This window comes from Ambystoma mexicanum, chromosome 7q, assembly GCF_040938575.1.
Source record: "Ambystoma mexicanum isolate Mex_15411 chromosome 7q, UKY_AmexF1_1, whole genome shotgun sequence".
NCBI lineage: Eukaryota > Metazoa > Chordata > Amphibia > Caudata > Ambystomatidae > Ambystoma > Ambystoma mexicanum.
In genome coordinates, this window is record NC_090941.1 from 372,075,798 (window position 1) to 372,095,340 (window position 19,543).

Genomic DNA, 19,543 nt, shown 5'->3' on the forward strand with positions numbered 1-19,543 from the left:
TTATGTTTTTAGAAAAGAGAAGCACTACTGGGTTTGGAGGTTTTAATTCCTCATTATATCATTGATACTCTGTCCTGATGAAGGCCCGGCTCGATTAAAGAGGAGACCAAGGTTCGGATGCGGTCTACCTCTACCACTTGGGCTGAAACACACCGCGTCAACACCATTCCCTGAAAATTCATCCATTGCTAATAAGACACCCTTTGAGATGATAGGTAGCAAGCACCATATAATCAACAAGAGACTGATCTATTTCTTTTCATATATTTTTTCATTTGTTTTGATGTATTGTATGTGACAGTACAGTGTTTTTGTCTAAACCCAGACTAAAATGTGTCTATGTGTCCTATATATAGACCTCAAAATCTAAACAGCTCATATATCCCCGTGTCTTACAAGAGAACACAGAAAAAGGACTCTCTCAACAGCTTCTCTAGGGAAAGTGAACTACCTCCCCATCCGTTCTCTCAATACAGAACCAGACAGTATGGAGGCGGAAGATATAGATGCTTGTCCTCACGAGCCACACCCTTATAAGCAGCAAGAGAAGACAATTCTTTCCATTGTGGCCCTCCAAAAAGGTACAGGCCCCTCATTTATAAAATGCAGTAATACATACAGCCATGAAGGGAAAACAAACTATGGATAATGCAACAAGCAGCCCTTTATCATACCGTTTTTAACTGGGAATGCCACTGTGCACATCCTTCTTTTATGCTTAGCCATTATTATCTATTTCTGTTATTGTTGCTGTCAGAAGATATACAGGGTAATTCATGGAATTCACGTGCGCTGAAAAATGGAGCGCAAGCGTGAAAATCGCAGCACATGCATGCGAAAGCTGTGCACGCAGCCGTTTGTCGATTCATGGAATGCGTTGCATTTGGCTTACCTGAGATGTGCGCTGAATCCGTGTGTATCGCACACGTTGTTGCAACATCCCGAAGGCTGTGGGCGAGACGGCCAGTGTAGGTGCACACAGGGCAGCGCACACACCTAAAATGGGGGCGGAACATGCAGAATGGGGAACAACACAGGAACATGTGGGCATTACGGGGGAAGTACCACTGCTAAATCCTCGCAACACCCACACGCGCACTAACAACATGTATTCATGGAATCGAACAGGGGAAACCCACGCGCCACAAAAGATACGCTAATTTGGAAACACCTGTGCCAGCAGGAAACAGGCGTAAGTGGCCCACGCAGCATAAAAGTGCACGCAAACAACAAACAAGCTCATACGCTACGATCAATATACCGTTCCTCGCAGCAGTGGTCGTTGGACACAGCAGGAGGAGGAGGATAGTCAGGCCCCGCATTTCTTTACCCAGGACCAGCCTTTTTGGGATGCCTGATGACCAGGTCTATGGGAGCTACAGGTTTCCACCCCAAATCATCCTAGAACTGGTTGCTGAATGGGAGGATGACCTCACAACACCCACCCTGTGCTCCCAAGCACTGAGCCCCTTGGAAAAGGTGCTCAATGTAATGCATTTCTTGGCTACAGGGTAATTTCAGTGGACAGGTGGCATAGTTGGGGGCGTCTCACAGGCCACGCAGTCACGCTGCCTACACCAGCTGTTGGCGATCATGACTGTATGCCCCTCAGTCCGCAGGCACATATACATGCCCAGAACACCTGCAGAAAGGCAGGCTGTGGTCCAGGACTTTTACGGGGTGATACACTTCCCCAAAGTGCTAGGTGCCATTCATTGCACCCATGTGGCTCTACGTCCTCCTAGGGCCACTGAGCACATCTATCGAAACCACAAGCACTGGAATTCCATCAACGTGAAGGTTACATGTGATGCCAAGGGAATCCTCACCTCTGTATATGCCAACTATCCGGGGTCCAGTCATAATAGTTTTATATTCAGAATGCCACCCCTAAACCGGGACCTGAAAGCTGGGAGGCATGGTGACACATGGCTCATTGGTGAGTAGAAATGCCTCTGCACATGCATGCATGTCAGACACTGACAAATGGCAAAACCAAACTAATGACAACCATTATCACCTCCCCAGGGCATAGTGCCTACACTCTGAGCACCTACATGATGACGCCAATACAGAACTCCACAACACCAACCCAGGTAAGATACAACACAGCGCATATTGCTACCCGGGGCATAGTGAGGCGCACATTCGGAGTGCTGAAGTCACGTTTTCGCTCCCTTGACTGCTCTTGGGGCCAGCTGCTATATGCGCCCCCAGTAGTGTGCAGGATCATAGTGGCAGCATGTGTCCTGCATAACATTGCAACAGGGCAGGGCGTGCCGGTGGACATGGTGGTGCACCCACATCCCCAACCACATGCACGCCACTGCACATGGGAGTGGAAAGGGCATGTGGTGAGGCAGGCCGTGCCCAGCTTGTGGCACATTTTTTCACCTAAAATACCACCCCTGCAGAGTGCACACAGGCCTGGCACATACCAGCTGACAATTGATGATGATGACAAAACGGACAGTCAACTGTCACAACCATACCACCCTGAGATTGTTTTCCTTGAAGTGCTACATTGTGTACATCCCTAGCTACTTAAATAGACCCAATGCTGTGCCAGTAAAAGGAACACATTCATGCAGCATGAAGTACTACCCCCCTGCAAAACCATACACCCAAATAGTGGTATTTCACCCAACCCCTCCCAAACCCCATCTCAGCTGCCCAAGACACCATGGCATGGCATGCAATGCCAAAGCAAACAAATGAATACACAACACATGACACAAGTGTCACAAAGTTCACCATCCTAAATGGAAACAGGCCAGAGACAATTCCCTCTCACCAATGAAAATGAAACAGCACATATGATCAAATACTTACCAGCAAGACAAAACATTAATACAGGACCCAACAGTGGCAACGTATGACAGTAAGCAATCACAACAGTGCAAGTGTCACAACCTGACAAAGGCAGCACATCGACCCCTTCCATCTCCAGTGTGTTGCTGGTAGGTAAATGTGGCAGTGTACTGCATGCAACATGAACTGCATCTGCAATGGGGTCAGGCAAGTTAAGACATGAAGAAGCTACATGCAAATATGCATAATGGGTAGTATGGAATACAATATACAAATCAACCATGCATTGGAGAAATCATCAGCAATCCCCAACAGGGGTGTATACACAGTTTGGACTACAGACTGTCCACACAACTTATGGAAGCCCAATGCCTCTGTGTAAGTTACTGTCACATGGTGGGCCCAGCTGGAACACGTAGTGGAAGCCTACAGGTGCCACACAAAGCAACATACTGTAACATGAATGTACAATCTGTCAAAAAAGTTATCAACAAAAAAGGAAAACAAAAATAAAAAATGAAAATGAAAAATGAAAATAAAAAGAAAATTAAAAATTAAAATTAAAAAAATCAAATCAAATATGAAAAGAAAATGAAAAAATAAACGCAAAAATTGAAAAGAAAAAAAATGAAATGAAAATTTCAAATTCAAATAAAAAATGAAAATGAAAAATCAAAATTAAAAATGAAAAATCAAAATTCAAAAATGAAAAAGAAAAATACTAATGAAAAAGAAAAATGGAAAATCAAAAAAAAATTAAAAAGAAATATCAAAAATAAAAATAAAAAATGGCCATGGGTCAACCGGGGGGGGGGCCACCCAGGACGGAGGAGGTACAGGGTGCACCCCAACAGCCACATGCGTGGATGTTGAGAAAAACAAAAACCCTCCATGGGCTCATGGCCTGCACGGCTACCCTATAGTGGGAGAACTGCCGTCGCTGTCATCACCCTCTGGTGGTACATTAGAAGGTGTGCGTGGTATGGGAGGCAAACCACACAAAGCCCTGGCACGCTCCTCCATGGCAGCAAGCAGGCGGGTCTGAAAGGTTTGGTTCTGCAGGATGATGGTGTACTGGAGGAGAGGAATTTGCTGACGGGCAAATTGGCCAGCACGCACCCTCTAGAACTTGTAAGACAAGATAGCTGCACCATGTGAGTTCAGGGGGTGCAGGATTCACTTACTCCGACACGACTCAATAACGAGAACTCAATAGGTTGGCAAAGGGAAGTCTGTTTAATGACAAGTACATCAAACAGGAATCAGCTGTAGTGTGATCACTTGTCTCGCTCCGACTTCCTCGAACTTCAGTCAGACAGCATTGATTTCTATAAAAAATCATCATGCAATATAATTGGTTAGGAAAGGTAACTTAAGTATAGGTGTTATATCTGTATATGATAATAGGGCATGCAGATTGGATAACTCTTATTGGGTGGGCGTCTACGCCCATCCCTCTACATCACGTGTGATAGACGTCACTACAACTACGACGTCCTATTGGTTACAATATCTATAGGACTCCAGATAACTTGGTCCATTGTGATTGGGCAGGTTACACCCCTAGGCACAAATTTCCACTTTTAATTAGCAGCATGCAGAATGGACACCCCTGTGCCTGGTGTCCCAAGTTTCACCCTGCCTCCCTTCCATCAATCAGTGTTTTAGGGCAACGTGTCAATTAGTTGGCTAAGGATGGCCTCAAAACTGTAGTCTCTTATCGGGAAACGTTATGGCATCCTCGCGTCCTGGATGACATCAGCCGATGGTACTTCTTCGCGCCTGGCTGGTCATGTGTTAGTTCACCATGAATCTGCTTCAGTTTCCAGCTTTTAGTGCATTTAATTCTGTGTCGGCCTAGCCACCTGCATGGGCCCCCCTTATCTTGAACCTTCAAAAGGCAGGCTGGTATGCTCTGAAGTTGGAGTCTTGTGGGCTGACGCTCTCCTCCCCTTCTCTGGTTGACCTCGAATTCCTAGGCATGAGCCGCTCTTTGTTGAGTTTCGATTCCGCTCCTTTTCTTGCCTTTGGCTGGGTTTCAAAACTTGGCCTGTCAGGCCTCTGGCCGCTTGGGTACCTTTCTGCTTTTACAAAATGGAGTCACACTTGTACAATGTGTCTTATTTAGGTAGATATATGGTTGGTGCTTGCCACTCTATCTTCTACTAAGCTTTGCAAGCAGTATCGATTTCTTAGCATCTTGCGTTTCAAGCCTATTTACACACGTTTAACAGGAGGGTTGCTTCTATCTTGTCTCGTAACACTGTTTCCTCACGTTGTAACATTGTCTCCTCTGTGTGCCTATTCCATTCAATTTTGTAGTTATTCGCACTGTCGTGTTATCTCCGATAGCTGCTCTTGTTCATTCTCGGATCTGTTCAGGCCCTTGTGTCATTTCCACTGGCCTTCCATTAAGGCTTTTGGGGTCTCTTCGTGGACCGTGTGTAGGTACTCCTCTTTTCGTATCTGCGGCTGGTATGGCTGCCTGATAGGTTACCGTGCTGCCCAGGGTTGTCTGGTTATGGGTGCTTCAACCGGTATGGATCTTCTGATGTATACTGGCAGAGTCCCAGTGCAGCTCTTTGTAGGTTCATTTGCTCTTCATACGTCACATACCTTGGCGAAATGAGGGGAAGGGGTGCAGGCCATGTCTGGGACCTCCTCTACACTCCCCCCTCTGGTCAGTTCATCGACCACTTCTGCAATCTCCTTTGCATTCATTTCTTTTGCTTCTTCAGTGTCATGCTCATCGTCCTCTGCGTTGGTACATGATGGTGTGAATGTGTGAGCCTTCAGAGTCCATATTTTTATCACTCCCTTCAAACTCCCTGCTGTCTTCACATGTTTGTCTTTGTTCCATGTCATTAGCTGACATTGTCCATTTGAGCTGCAGTAGATCCATTTTCCTTCATACCTTCTCAGTTTCTTAGGGTATGTGAACTTTGTTCCCTCTGGCGCAAATCTGCTGGCTTTGACCAAGTCTCTTATTTCTTCATCAGTCAGGTCTCTGGGCTTCCATCCTGGTTCGACATCAATCATTATTTTCATCCCTATGGCTTTCTTTGTAGTTTTCTGGCACTGTGTAATGATTATCTTGATAACACAGAATCCTAGCAATACCATTGCTACTATAGCTCCCAGAAACTTGAATATATCTGCCATCCATTGTGGGATCCACGAGAATACATCTCTAAACCAGCTGTCATCGTCTACTTCGTCACTTTCATCGATCATCTGGTATTTCAGGTTTGTCAGCATACTTATGGCCTCTGTTAGGGTTCCGTTTTCTTCATCGTGCGATGGTACAAATGTGCAACATGATTCTCCGATTTTTGCACAAACACCTCCATCCATTGCAGTGATCATGTCAAGAACATATCTGTTTTGGAGGGTCATCAGTCTGATTGCTCTCAGCTCTTCTATGATCACGTTGAATCCTTTTATAGTGGTATTGATGGTCTGCAACAACTCCCATCTGGTTATCTGCAACCATTCAGTGTTCACTCCAACTTGGATGTGGGGCAGGAGTAGTGTTGTGAATACTGTTGAGGTGAGGCTGAACAGCCTGTGTTCGTATGGGTTTGCATGGAATGCCTCTTCTGATTTGGGAGAAAAGTAATTTTCCCTCTTCATCCTGGATACCAGTTCCACAGATCTTCTTCTTCTTAGATGAGCATCTGCTTTCGGGAAACTGTCCAACTTTAGGTAATTCTTAGGGATCACTAGTGCGGGAACATGGACGTTCACTAGTTTGCATATGCCTCCCCAGTTTTTCGGCAGCCTTATTTATGCCTTGGATCCACACGCCCAGTATTGGTCCATAATGACTGTTTTTCCTTGTGTCATTCCCGGAGCTTCAAAGATTTGTCCGCAGTTTTGGTTCTCTCCCATCTTCCTTGTGCCATTGTTTCTGAAGCATAGTTACGGGCTCTTCAGTGGCACTATCTGTAGGGGTCCCCCACTATCTTCGACCCATGTTAGCAACTTTGCTAGCTTTGGCCACAGAGGTTTGCATAACCTCTGCAAATTCTCCATTGCTTCCTTGCAGGCTCCAAGGACCATCCACGCTCGGCAGATTACTACTCCGTCTTATCATCCTTCTGGGGAGACCACTGACCCCACATCTGCAGTTGACCTCTGTTCTTCCAGATTTAAGCCTCCTCTGCAGTTTTTCCTTGAACGTTCAGTCTTGGGTTTATTTCCCATCTTATCCCTGATCCTTTGACGCCAGGGTTCTAATACCTGATCACATGATTTCTGGTGTGCGCTCAGTTTCTTGTTTTAATGTCCTGGATGTAGCCATCTTCATCCGGGTAATCCTTTTCATTGGCCCATATCAACGAGGCATCTCTTCCCGTAAATTGTCCCCTGGTGTTGCACATTGCTACATGTGACATACAGTGTGCTGTAGGGACATCGATTTCTACAGCTACAAAGATCTTGAATTTTCCCATGCTATATGGTAGGAATGCACAGACGAAGCATTATCCTTCTGACACTCTTCATCCTACTTCCTTCATGTGTTGGTACCATATGTTGTTTCCGATATGGGCTGTGCTGTCCAGGTAATCATTAAGTTCATTGTTATCTTCATGAGGGCTTCTCTTGATTCTCAGCGTTCTTCTGTAGTTTGCTATGACTACGTCTCTGAATGCATCTGTGCTACTTATCATCTTCGGTACCTCGATGGAGCAGGCTGCCTCGACTGCATCGCTGTGGTAGGAGGAGGATTTGTGCTTCCTTTCATTCCCTTTTGTAGTCTGTCATAAACTTCCCGTAACCACTATTGGTTCACCAACCTCCCAACTCGTGGCTGTGTTGTAGGCCTGCGGCATGCTCATTACATTGGAGCAGGTGTGCTTGCTGTTATAGTTTCTATAGTTCTGTTTTTCAGCTCCTCGTGTAGTTTCTTTGCTTGGACTATGAATGGGAACAAATACTCTATTAGCATGTGTATCTTCTCTGTGAGATCTTTCGTGGCCACTTCAGTTCTTTTGAGTGATTTTGTTATTTCCTCCGTCTTTGGTAATTCACTTGGCTTTTCTTGGTTATCTCCACTATTTTCTGGAATTGAATGTTCGGCAGGCAGTCTTTCCTTCTCTGCTGCCTTCGTTGGAGGCCTTGCAGCCATTGACACTTGCCCTTGTCTGTGTGCATCCTGTGTGTGGGTGTGTGCAGTGGTCAGTGCAACGTTTTCATTTATTCCGTGCTGACCCTATCTCCAGCTTTTTTCCTCATTCATTACCTCAAGTGTATACGTATCACTTACATTCAATTTTAAATCATTTGCTTCATCATTAGCTTTTCTTGGAACTGGAATCCCTATGTAGTGTCTGGGTGCTTTTGTGGGATTCGTATGTTCATTATCTTGTAGGTGCACTGAAATTGGGGCGCTTCGTGCACCAATGGAGAGAGCAGTTCTGATAGTCAATGACAGAAAGACAATGATGATCACCAAGCATATACACATGATAGATTTGTAAGACATCTGGCAGCATTTTCTCCCAGAAAAAAAAACAAGTTACTGTTCTGGGCCCCAATTTTCGAATGAGTTCATAGTCAGTTATTTATTCCTTCTTTTGCTCTGGTCTCGTATTTCAAGCGTTCGTTACTATTAGAGGGCCGAGTGTTTCTCCAAATGTCCCCCTCACGTGAGTGATGACGATAGTCTCTGGGTCCTCAGTACAGTTCCTGTGCTAGAATAAGGAAAAGGGTTAGGCTAGCAGTTCTGATACATCACATGTATTTATGCGTATCTAAAGTAGGTGAGGTCCCAGAGGATGCCTCGAATTTGCCTTTGTCCAGAAGACATGCTGGTGACAGTTCAATGCAAAAGAAGAAACTGAAAGGACTGCTACAAATTACACAAAAATGGAATGCTGAAAAAATTAAAATAAAAATAAAAATAAAAGTGAACCTGTGGCAAAAATAGGAAAACATTAGCTAATCGTACTAAAATAAAGTTGTAAAAATAGGAACAAAAATAAAATAAAAATGAACATATGGAAAAATAGAAAATGAGTCAAAATTGCAAAAATAGGATGTTGTACAAACAGGAACAAAAATAAAAGCAGAAGTCAATATATGGAAAAAATAGAAAAAATGAGAAGGATGCAGGAACGGAAAAATAAGATCGTGAAGTTCTTGTGTCTGCTCCTTTCGTTCGGTCTCTCGGCAACAAGTTGAAGAACAGTGTCTCTTTTCTCTATTTGAACCAATGACGACAAAGTTCTATTTTGGATTTTCTCCTTCTAAGGCTCTCCTCAGCAGTGGATGTCCATAATTGCTTCTTAGTTGCGCTATGATAGCCCTCAGGAGCCTGTTTAATTGCATGTTTTTTGCTGCATCTCTGAGGAATGTGGATATGTCAACATTGCTGGGTCTACCCACTAGTTCTGGAAAGTTTTCAATGAGGTGGAAGAATATACGGTATGCATATTGGCTGTCTTCTGGTGTTAATGAAATTTGCTCTGATTTTCTAGCCTCTAGATCACAGGCCTTTCTTGCAGCGTGAACAGTCTTTGTCTCCTCGAGCTGTCCCTCGGCGAAAGTTCTCACTGGAATCTCCTTAGGAATTCTCGCTGGAAATTGGACAGTTCCACTTGGAGCAATATGCTATGGAGAAGTGTGCCCATGTGTGGGGCGTTGGCCGGATCTCTAAGAAAGGTGATGACCTCAACATCTGCAGGCCTTCCTACCATTTTAGGATAGTCTGTGACTAGTCTGAGCATGACATTGTGGGCCAGTTCGGTATCTGCGGGAGTCAGGGACATCTGCCTTATTTGTTGGGTCCTGATTACAATCCTTTCTTTTGACGTGAACAGTTTTTACACTTTCCTGCTGCGTGGATTGCAACCACATAATTTAATTGGTACCACACTTGGTTTAGGAATTTGTTGTTTCTTGGATGTTGATGAATGTTAGGGTATCCGTGGTTCTCCCTACGAGTCCTGGGCATTCCTCTATGATGCAGAAAAATAGGGTATATGTAAGTTCATCAATGATCACTTGTGGTGGAAGCATCTGTACCCTTATCACCGTACTCTGATAGTACAATGAAGGCTTCCGTGATGACAGTCAATAGTTGCCAGATTATATTCTTGTTGGCTGGATCTTGGATAAAGTCTGTGACACTGGCTCCTCTCCCTATGAGTGATGGGTATGATAGCACCACAAGTTGAAAATAGGTTAGCACATCCCACTTGAGACTTCTGCCGGAAGGTACCATAACAAAGTCTCAACACTGATTGCTTCAGGATACTGTGATACGCTCTCAGGCAGTGTCTTATTTGCAGTCTATCAGAGTCTTGTTTCCTTGTACTAATTGAGTATGTCGTGCATTCGAACGCTCATTTTATCAATGTTGTTGTGGCTTAGGATGTGCTTCTCTTTACCCTGCAACTGGGATGTACAGAGTGTTTGTTAAGTCTTTATTTCCCCTTGCTTGGGGAACCTGTCCCGTTCTATGTGTTTGCACTTTGCATCCGGGTTCTTTGTCTTGGTTTTCTGCTCATGCGTCCTTCTTCATCTTCACCATGGATCTTGTTTGCACATGCTGATGTTCTTCCCCGTTGTCCGTGGTCTCTTTGCAGTCAGATGCAGCAGGAGGGCTCTCCCCTATGTAGGGCTTAATGTCATTTATGAAGATCCATGCCCTTCTGCCATGGAGCTTAACGACGGAGGGGGTGCAGTCCTCTACAATGAACAGGCCAATAAATCTTGGCTCGTCCCACCTTTTCCTGGTAAAGTTCTTTACCAAAACGCTGTCACCAGGGAAGACGAGGGGCGCATGTACACCTTGCTCAGTGTCTGCTTCAGCACTTCCTGCTGTATTTTGTGCTGCGCCACCCCCTCTTCGCCGTCGCTGCAGTTGGTCTGAAATGACAGAGGCACTGGATGTCAAACAGTTTAGGTACCTTTGCATCTCTGTTCCCAGAACCTCCCTAGTCGGCTGGGCATCACAACTAGATCTATCTCTGGGGGTAAGAGCGGTCCTCATCCTTCTGCCGGTAACTATCTTGTGTGGCGTGAGGTTATGGTCGGAGCCTGATTGGTTCCAAAGTGCATACAATGCCAGTGGTAGACAGTGCAGCCATCCCTTCTTTAATGTGAGCTTCAACTTGGCTATCCTCTCCTTAAGCAAGCCATTGATCCATTCACATATCTCATTCCACTCTGGATGATATGCCGACGAGAACTTGTGCTTTATACCAAGCATTGAACTAATCTGTTTGAACCCTGAATTTACAAAGTGGGCCCCATTATCTGATATCATTACCTTGTACACCCCCCATCTAGGGAACACTTCCCTCAACAGGAACTTATCAGCACAGGCAGCGTTAGGGTGTGTACAGGGTCCTGCTTCTATCCATCTAGAAAATGGACACACCACCACAATTAAATACATGTACCCATTGCACACTTGAATCATGCCGACGTAGTCAATATGTAAGTGCTGGAATGGCCCGTTTGGTCTGGGAATGATTCCTCTCACTACTTTCAATGTGTGCCCAGCGGTGAATTGCTGGCAGATAATGCAGTGCCCCATGAAAAATGCAACATGCTCTGCCAAATTCGGTGTGAACCAGTCTTCTGCGAGCGTTGCAGAAAGATTTTATTTTGTCAAGTGGATGGGGTAGTGCAGTTGCTCTAATGCTACCTTTAGGAGGGCGACAGGCATTACTGGTTTACCAGTGCTGTCTTGCCTCCACAACCCGTCAGAGGGGTTTAAGGAACACCTAAATACTTCTCCTCCTGTGGTGCCTCCCGCTGGAGCTCCATTAGCTGAGTCTGCCCCATATTACTATAGGCTTCCGGTGTGGCTCGCGCTACCATCATTCGCTCATGGGTACGTGCCACCTCCACGTCCATGATTGTTTCATTCTTGGATACCATGCGCTTGGCTTCCATGTCTGCTTCATGATTTCCACGAGACACGAAATCTGTCCCCTTGGTATGAGCAGCACATTTCATGACCGCTATGCCCACTGGGAGCTGTAGTGCTTTTATCAGCCTGTCCAATAAGGCTACATGTTGCACTGACGTGCCGTCTGCTCGGAGGTAGCCCCCCCTTATTCCATCGCACTAAACCTGCATGCACTGTGGACGTCACATTGGTGGGGTCACTGTACACCATTACTTCCTGGGCTGCATGATTCTCAATGGCGAGTATCAATGCCAATAGTTCTGCAGCATGTGCCGAATAATGCGATGGTATTCGTGCACTAACGAGTACTTTAAACTCTCCATTCGCTAGGTGCTTTACCACGGCCATGCCTGTATACCTTTGTCCATCTTCTTGGCCAATTCTCGAAGACTTGTCAATAAAGACAATCTCTCCACCTGCCAGGGCATTTTCTTTTACCCTGGGGATTTCATTTTAGAATTCCTCATAGTTCGCACAGTCGTGTATGAGTTCTCCCTCTGTGACTGGCTCAGCTATGAACGTAGCAGGGTTTACAGTTTTACATCGCACTATTTTCATCGATGGATTAGAGATAATCACTTCATAGGCGGATGCTCTTTGAGATGTCAGTGTGCCCTTTGGCTTCTCTAATATGGCGAGCAGCGAGTGCTCAACTTACAATGTCATGGAGCAGCCCATCACAATGGATGACGCCTTCTCGATGGCAAATGCGGCAGCATCTAGATTTTGTTCGCATGGGAAGTGGCCCTTCATGACCGGGTCCAGACTCCCGCTGTAATATGCTAGGCGCTTGTACCCCATCGAGGTTCGCTGCGCAAGCACTGCCGTCATAAAATTGCCACCGGTATGTGAGAACAAGTAGAATTCCTCCACGTAATTAGGAATTCCAAGAACTGGGGCCTTACAAATTGCCCCCGGAGGTCTGTAAACCCTTTCTCATTGCTTCATTCCATTCAATTTCTTCTTTTATTGCCTGGGCCTTTTTAAGGGCCTGTAGCAAGGGCTTGGTATACAAGCTGTAGTCAAAGACCCATGCTCTGACATAATTGCACAGGCTTAGGAAGCTTTGCATTTGTTTTATCGTGCGTGGCGTGGCCGTGTTCATGATAGCTTCAGCCCTTTCTGGGGTTACCTTCTTCCCCTCATGTGAGATCAGTTGCCCTATGTACAACACCTCCTGTTGTCAGTACTGCCACTTATCCTTGTCTACCTTGTATCCCTTCTCAGCCAGTATATTCAATAGCTGGACAGAATCGTGCCTGCATTGCTCTTCAGTGGTGCTGCAGATCAGAATGTCATCTAAATACTGCAAAACGACACTGTCCACTGCAATATTGCTTAGGTCCATCTGCAGGACTGGGTTGAAAATGGATGGAGACTCACAGTACCCCTGTGGCAACCTCATACTTTTCAGCCGCATTTGTCTGAAAGTAAATGATGTCAGGTATTCAGAGTCACGGTGCAACGGGATTGAGAAGAACGCATTTTTCAAATCGATCACCGTGAAATATTTTGCCTCAGTGGGTATGTTGCACAGAATTGTGGATGGATTAGGGACTAGAGGGAATTCGGCATCAACTATATCGTTTAATGCTCGTAAATCTTGGATTAAACGCCAAGACCCTCCCTTTGATTTTTTGACAGGGTAAATCACTGTGTTGCAAGGTGATTCTGATATCACTAGGATGCCCTGCTCCATCATGACGGAGATTGTCTTCGCTATTCATCTGCCTCTCTGGCCATGGGATATTGTCACACTCGTGGTAAAATTGCTCCTGGTTTCAGTTTGATTTTCACTTCACCCGCCCCTTTCAGGAGACCTACATCATAGGGCCCTGTAGTCCATACTACGGCAGGCACTTGGGCCATGTCGTCCTCTAAGTATTCTGGGCGTACCAATGCCAACATCATTCTCTGTGGCACTTCCCGTTTGATCATTTTGACCCAAAATATGAGACTCACCTCCACTCATGTCTCTTCGAGGTCAGGGTGTTCTTCGAACAGATCGTCATCGGTGACGTCAGTCATTCGGTACCCTTCTTCAATGGCAATAATCGCACACCATTGTCTGCCTTCATCGTCATATCCTTCAAACAGTACCACTTTTCCTCGCACTGCGGCAGATTGTATCATTAAGGGAAATACTTGTCCCTCCTCTTCGTGCATGTGTATTCTTGGTCTGAATAGAAACTCATCAAGGGTTCTCATAGTTTTGTCTGCAAGGCCTGGCAATCCCACCATGAGCACCCGCACGCCATATTCAAAGACTTCTGGTTCTAACGGTATAGCTCTCATAGCTATACGTCCTGTGTATGCTCTGATCATTTCGCACACGTTTGAATAATGCATTCCTGGAGTGGAGCATACTATACCATTCTCGGTAAACGAGATGGTCATGTTTAATTTAGTCATCAGGTCCCGACCCAGAATATTTACTGGGGTCTGGAGTGAATATAATAAAGGTACATTCATTTTGCTCTCTCCCACTGAGACTGGGAGTCCACCTGTAAAGGGAACTCTATTATGAGCTCCAGTGAAACTCTGGGTATCTATGGCCTCGCCAGACAAGGAAAATTTGCCTTCTCATATGCACAAATGCATTGCACCCGTGTCAACTAGGAAGGAATATTCTTTACCCCCTATGGTGACATTCACCCTAGGTTCCCAATTAGGGTCTGGTGTCACTGATAGGATAGAACACATCAGAGTCTCCCGTAAGCTGTCCTATTTTATATATAGGTTTGGTCCACTGTACACTTGTGGGTTTCCCCATTTCCAGGGTTAATTCCCCCTTCGGGATTATTGCCCTGAGCCATCTGCGGCGGTGTCTGCTGTGGTTGTCCCTGCGGCAAGTTCCACATGTTTGGGGGTTGAACCACTTGCTATGCACCTTGCTGCAAGCCTGCCACCTGCTGCTGCATGGTGTAATTTCGTGCACCGCCCTGTTGCGGGATGGCAGGTTGATTCGCCATGCCTACCCCCATCCCTTGGTTATTTTGCCACATGCCATGACTTCTGCACATGCGCGCCACGTGTCCAGTCATTCCACACAGCCAACATACTGGCAGTGGTCGGGCCATCTGGCCATCTGGCATAGTTGGATTGGCCATCTGTGTGGTCTGGAAGTCACCTTGAACATTTTGAAAACCTCCTTGGTTACCTCGAAACCCTCCCTGATTATTTTGCCAACCTCTTCCTCCAAAACCTCTTCCTCTTGGGTAAAATCTTGTGTTACCCTGATTATTCTGTGATGAGTTAGTTACGTGTTGTGCACTTGGCTCGGCTGGGCTGGTGAGCATGGCTCCCTCGAGAGCATACTTCGAGAGTATCCTTTGCACTAGCTTCGCCTCCTCTCCCTTATGAGTTGCCACCTTTTTCCAATTCTTTTCTTGTAACAATCTACAATAGTGTGCAATTGTCAACTGTATTTCGGCCCATTGTTTAGCTTCGATTCCTATCAATTTCTTGAGCTGTTTTTGCACTGGTTCTGGTAACCCTTGGCACAATGTATGGTAGAATACAGGGATGGATTTTGTCCAAGATTCATGAGTTTCGAGCACCCCGTGTCTTGAAAATTCTGGATGTAAAGCAACAGATCCTCTGACTCTTTAATTTTTCGAGTCATTATAGCTCCCATATCAGACGTTTCTGGATATAGCGTACGCAGCGCTTTCCAAACTGCTGCTCTACAGTCATTAAATGGCGCTCTGTCATGGGAGGTGTTGGTTATGGTTACCCTAGGGTAGCCCACCCTTTTCCACACGTCGTCTGCTCTTTCACCAAGTATAGCAATTAGGAGCCCCTTAATGTCCCATATGGCTAGGGTGACACCTCCCGTCATTTTCTCTAATTCATGTATCCACTTTCCGGCTCCCGAGGTCAGCATTGTAAGCTTATTTTTAAGGTTCTCTCGGTCCATGTGTGGCCATGGAATATATTGCGGTCTTGTTCCCCACTTTTCTAGCAATGGGAATTGGAATGCACAGTCCACTTTCCCCATACCTCTCCGGTCTTTCGCCGGAGTGGTGTTCCCGCCTTGCCGTCTACCTGGCAATGCCCTTAACCTGTCCGCATAGGCAGGTGCTGACGCCCACCTCTAACCATGGGGTGTTTCTTCATGTCGGCTGGACTGTCCAGCGGACTTCAGTGTCCTACTTGTGGACCCACTAGCATCTGACCATCATACCTCTCGGTTCCTTGGGAGCCGTTTTTCGCACTGTCTCCCTTCGACATATGCCACTTCCTCCGTTTCCCCACCGGAGTCAGACTCTGAATACTCCCAGTTTACGCCACTTCTTGCATCTTTTTCGTTCTGCCCAATCTCTAGCCTGTCTAGGGTCAGTCCCCTGCTCCCATTACTTCGGGTGACATCCTCAGTGTCATATAGCTGAGTGCTCTCTAAGCACTCATTCTCCCTTCCCCCTTGGGAAATTAGTTCCAGGCCCATTTCGTCATAGATTTTATCAATCGTTTCCTCGATGCTTCTGGTGTCGAAGTCATCTTCAATATTTGTCCCACTTGTGCCTGGTACCACATCGCTTGCAGGAAAGAATTCTTCTATGTCTTCCCATTCTACAACAGGATTGGGTTTTTTAACTTCCCGTTGCAAATATTCTAAATCTTGTGCCCTCTGTCTGCACTTACGTTCTGCTTCCTCATCTATTTCTTTTTGCTTCTTCGCTTCTTCTCTAGCCTTGTCTACTTCCCTCATCCGTTCATTTCTATGTTCTTTTGTCCTTCTACTTTCCTCGTCTTCACGCTTCTTTACTTTCCTTTCTTGCACTCTCCTTTCTTCCTCTAACTTTTGCATGTTCTGCATGTACCTTTCGTAGGCTGCGTATTGTGTGCGACTGAGTGGTATTCCTTTCTATTTGCGATATAGTTGTACTCGCCTCAACCTATCCTTCTTTCTTACCCTCTCGTCTCTCATGTCCTTTTCTTTCTCTTTTTCCTTTCTCTGCGCCCCATCGGACCGTTCACTCAGCCTTATGTCATCACTTCCTTTTCCATCTAATTTCAATAGTATCTGTCCTCCCATCCATTTGTCCTTTGTGAATGTTAACTCATCGTCCCCTTTCTGCTTTTTTCCCTCTCTCTATCTTTCTCGAGAGATGTTCTATTCTGTGCCTGATCCTTTCCTTCATCGCTTCGTCTCTCCTTGACCCTCGGGACTACGGAGCAAAGATTACTTTCCTGCTCCTTTTCTTTGATGTCGTCACTACTGTATGTAGGCGACTCATATGTCGGGTTGCTGTATCCCGTGGCTGCCTTAAATTCTCTTAACGAGTAAATACCCTCTGACTTACTCCCTTCAATTACTGGCTCAGGTGGGGCAGGAGGCGCGGTAGGCGTCTCACCCCCCTCTGTACATACATTTAATATCCGATCTGCGGGTGGTTCTTCCACCTCTGTTTCTTCAAACATTTTCCACAACTCAAGAACAGCAAGACGTTTCTCTAGCTTCTTGCCTGTATATGATATATAATCATCAGCAATCCCCAACAGGGGTGTGTACACAGTTTGGACTACAGACTGCCCACACAATTTATGGAAGCCCAATGCCTCTGTGTAAGTTACTGTCACACGGTGGGCCCAGCTGGAACACACAGTGGAAACCTATAGGTGCCACACAAAGCAACATACTGTAACATGAATGTGCAATCTGTTAAAAAATGTATCAACAAAAAAGGAAAACAAAAATAAAAAATGAAAATGAAAAATGAAAATAAAATGAAAACTAAAAATTAAAATTAAAAAGATCAAATGAAATATGAAAAGAAAATGAAAATGAAAAATAAACTCAAAAATTGAAAAGAAAAAAATGAAATGAAAAATTAAAATTCAAATTGAAAATGAAAATGAAAAATAAAAATTAAAAATGAAAAATAAAAATTCAAAAATGAAAAATAAAAATACAAATGAAAAAGAAAAATGGAAAATCAAAAAAAATGAAAAAGAAAAATAAAAAATAAAAAAATAAAATGTCCATGGGTCGACCGAGGGGGGAGGGTCCACCCAGGAAGGAGGAGGTACAGGGTGCACCCCAAAAGCCACATGCGTGGATGTTGAGAAAAACAAAAACCCTCCATGGGCTCATGGCCTGCACGGCTACCCTATAGTGGTATAGGGCAGCAAGCAGGTGGGTCTGAAAGGTTTGGTTCTGCAGGATGATGGTGTTCTGGAGGAGAGGAATTTGCTGACGGGCCCATTGGCCAGCACTCACCCTCTAGAACTTGTAAGACAAGATAGCTGCACCATGTGAGGACAGGTGGTGCAGGATTCACTTACTCCGACACGACTCAATAACGAGAACTCAATAGGTTGGCAAAGGGAAGTCCGTTTAATGACAAGTACATCAAACAGGGAAACAAACAGGAATCAGCTGTAGTGATTCCTTCAACTTGGCTATCCACTCCTTAAGCAAGCCATTGATCCATTCACATATCTCATTCCCCTCTGGATGATATGCCGACGAGAACTTGTGCTTTATACCAAGCATTGAACTAATCTGTTTGAACCCTGAATTTACAAAGTGGGCCCCATTATCTGATATCATTACCTTGTACACCCCCCATCTAGGGAACACTTCCCTCAACAGGAACTTATCAGCACAGGCAGCGTTAGGGTGTGTACAGGGTCCTGCTTCTATCCATCTAGAAAATGGACACACCACCACAATTAAATACATGTACCCATTGCACACTTGAATCATGTCGACGTAGTCAATATGTAAGTGCTGGAATGGCCCGTTTGGTCTGGGAATGATTCCTCTCACTACTTTCAATGTGTGCCCAGCGGTGAATTGCTGGCAGATAATGCAGTGCCCCATGAAAAATGCAACATGCTCTGCCAAATTCGGTGTGAACCAGTCTTCTGCGAGCGTTGCAGAAAGATTTTATTTTGTCAAGTGGATGGGGTAGTGCAGTTGTTCTAATGCTACCTTTAGGAGGGCGACAGGCATTACTGGTTTACCAGTGCTGTCTTGCCTCCACAACCCGTCAGAGGGGTTTAAGGAACACCTAAATACGTCTCCTCCTGTGGTGCCTCCCGCTGGAGCTCCATTAGCTGAGTCTGCCCCATATTACTATAGGCTTCCGGTGTGGCTCGCGCTACCATCATTCGCTCATGGGTACGTGCCACCTCCACGTCCATGATTGTTTCATTCTTGGATACCATGCGGCTTCCATGTCTGCTTCATGATTTCCACGAGACACGAAATCTGTCCCCTTGGTATGAGCGGCGCATTTCATGACCGTTATGCCCACTGGGAGCTGTAGTGCTTTTGTCAGCCTGTCCAATAAGGCTGCATGTTGCACTGACGTGCCGTCTGCTCGGAGGTAGCCCCTCCTTATTCCATCGCACTAAACCTGCGTGCACTGTGGACGTCACATTGGCGGGGTCACTGTACACCATTACTTCCTGGGCTGCATGATTCTCAATGGCGAGTATCAATGCCAATAGTTCTGCAGCATGTGCCGAATAATGCGATGGTATTCGTGCACTAACAAGTACTTTAAACTCTCCATTCGCTAGGTGCTTTACCACGGCCATGCCTGTATACCTTTGTCCATCTTCTTGGTCAATTCTCGAAGACTTGTCAATAAAGACGATCTCTCCACCTGCCAGGGCATTTTCTTTTACCCTGGGGATTTCATTTTAGAATTCCTCATAGTTCGCACAGTCGTGTATGAGTTCTCCCTCTGTGACTGGCTCAGCTATGAACGTAGCAGGGTTTACAGTTTTACATTGCACTATTTATATCGATGGATTAGAGATAATCACCTCATAGGCGGATGCTCTTTGAGA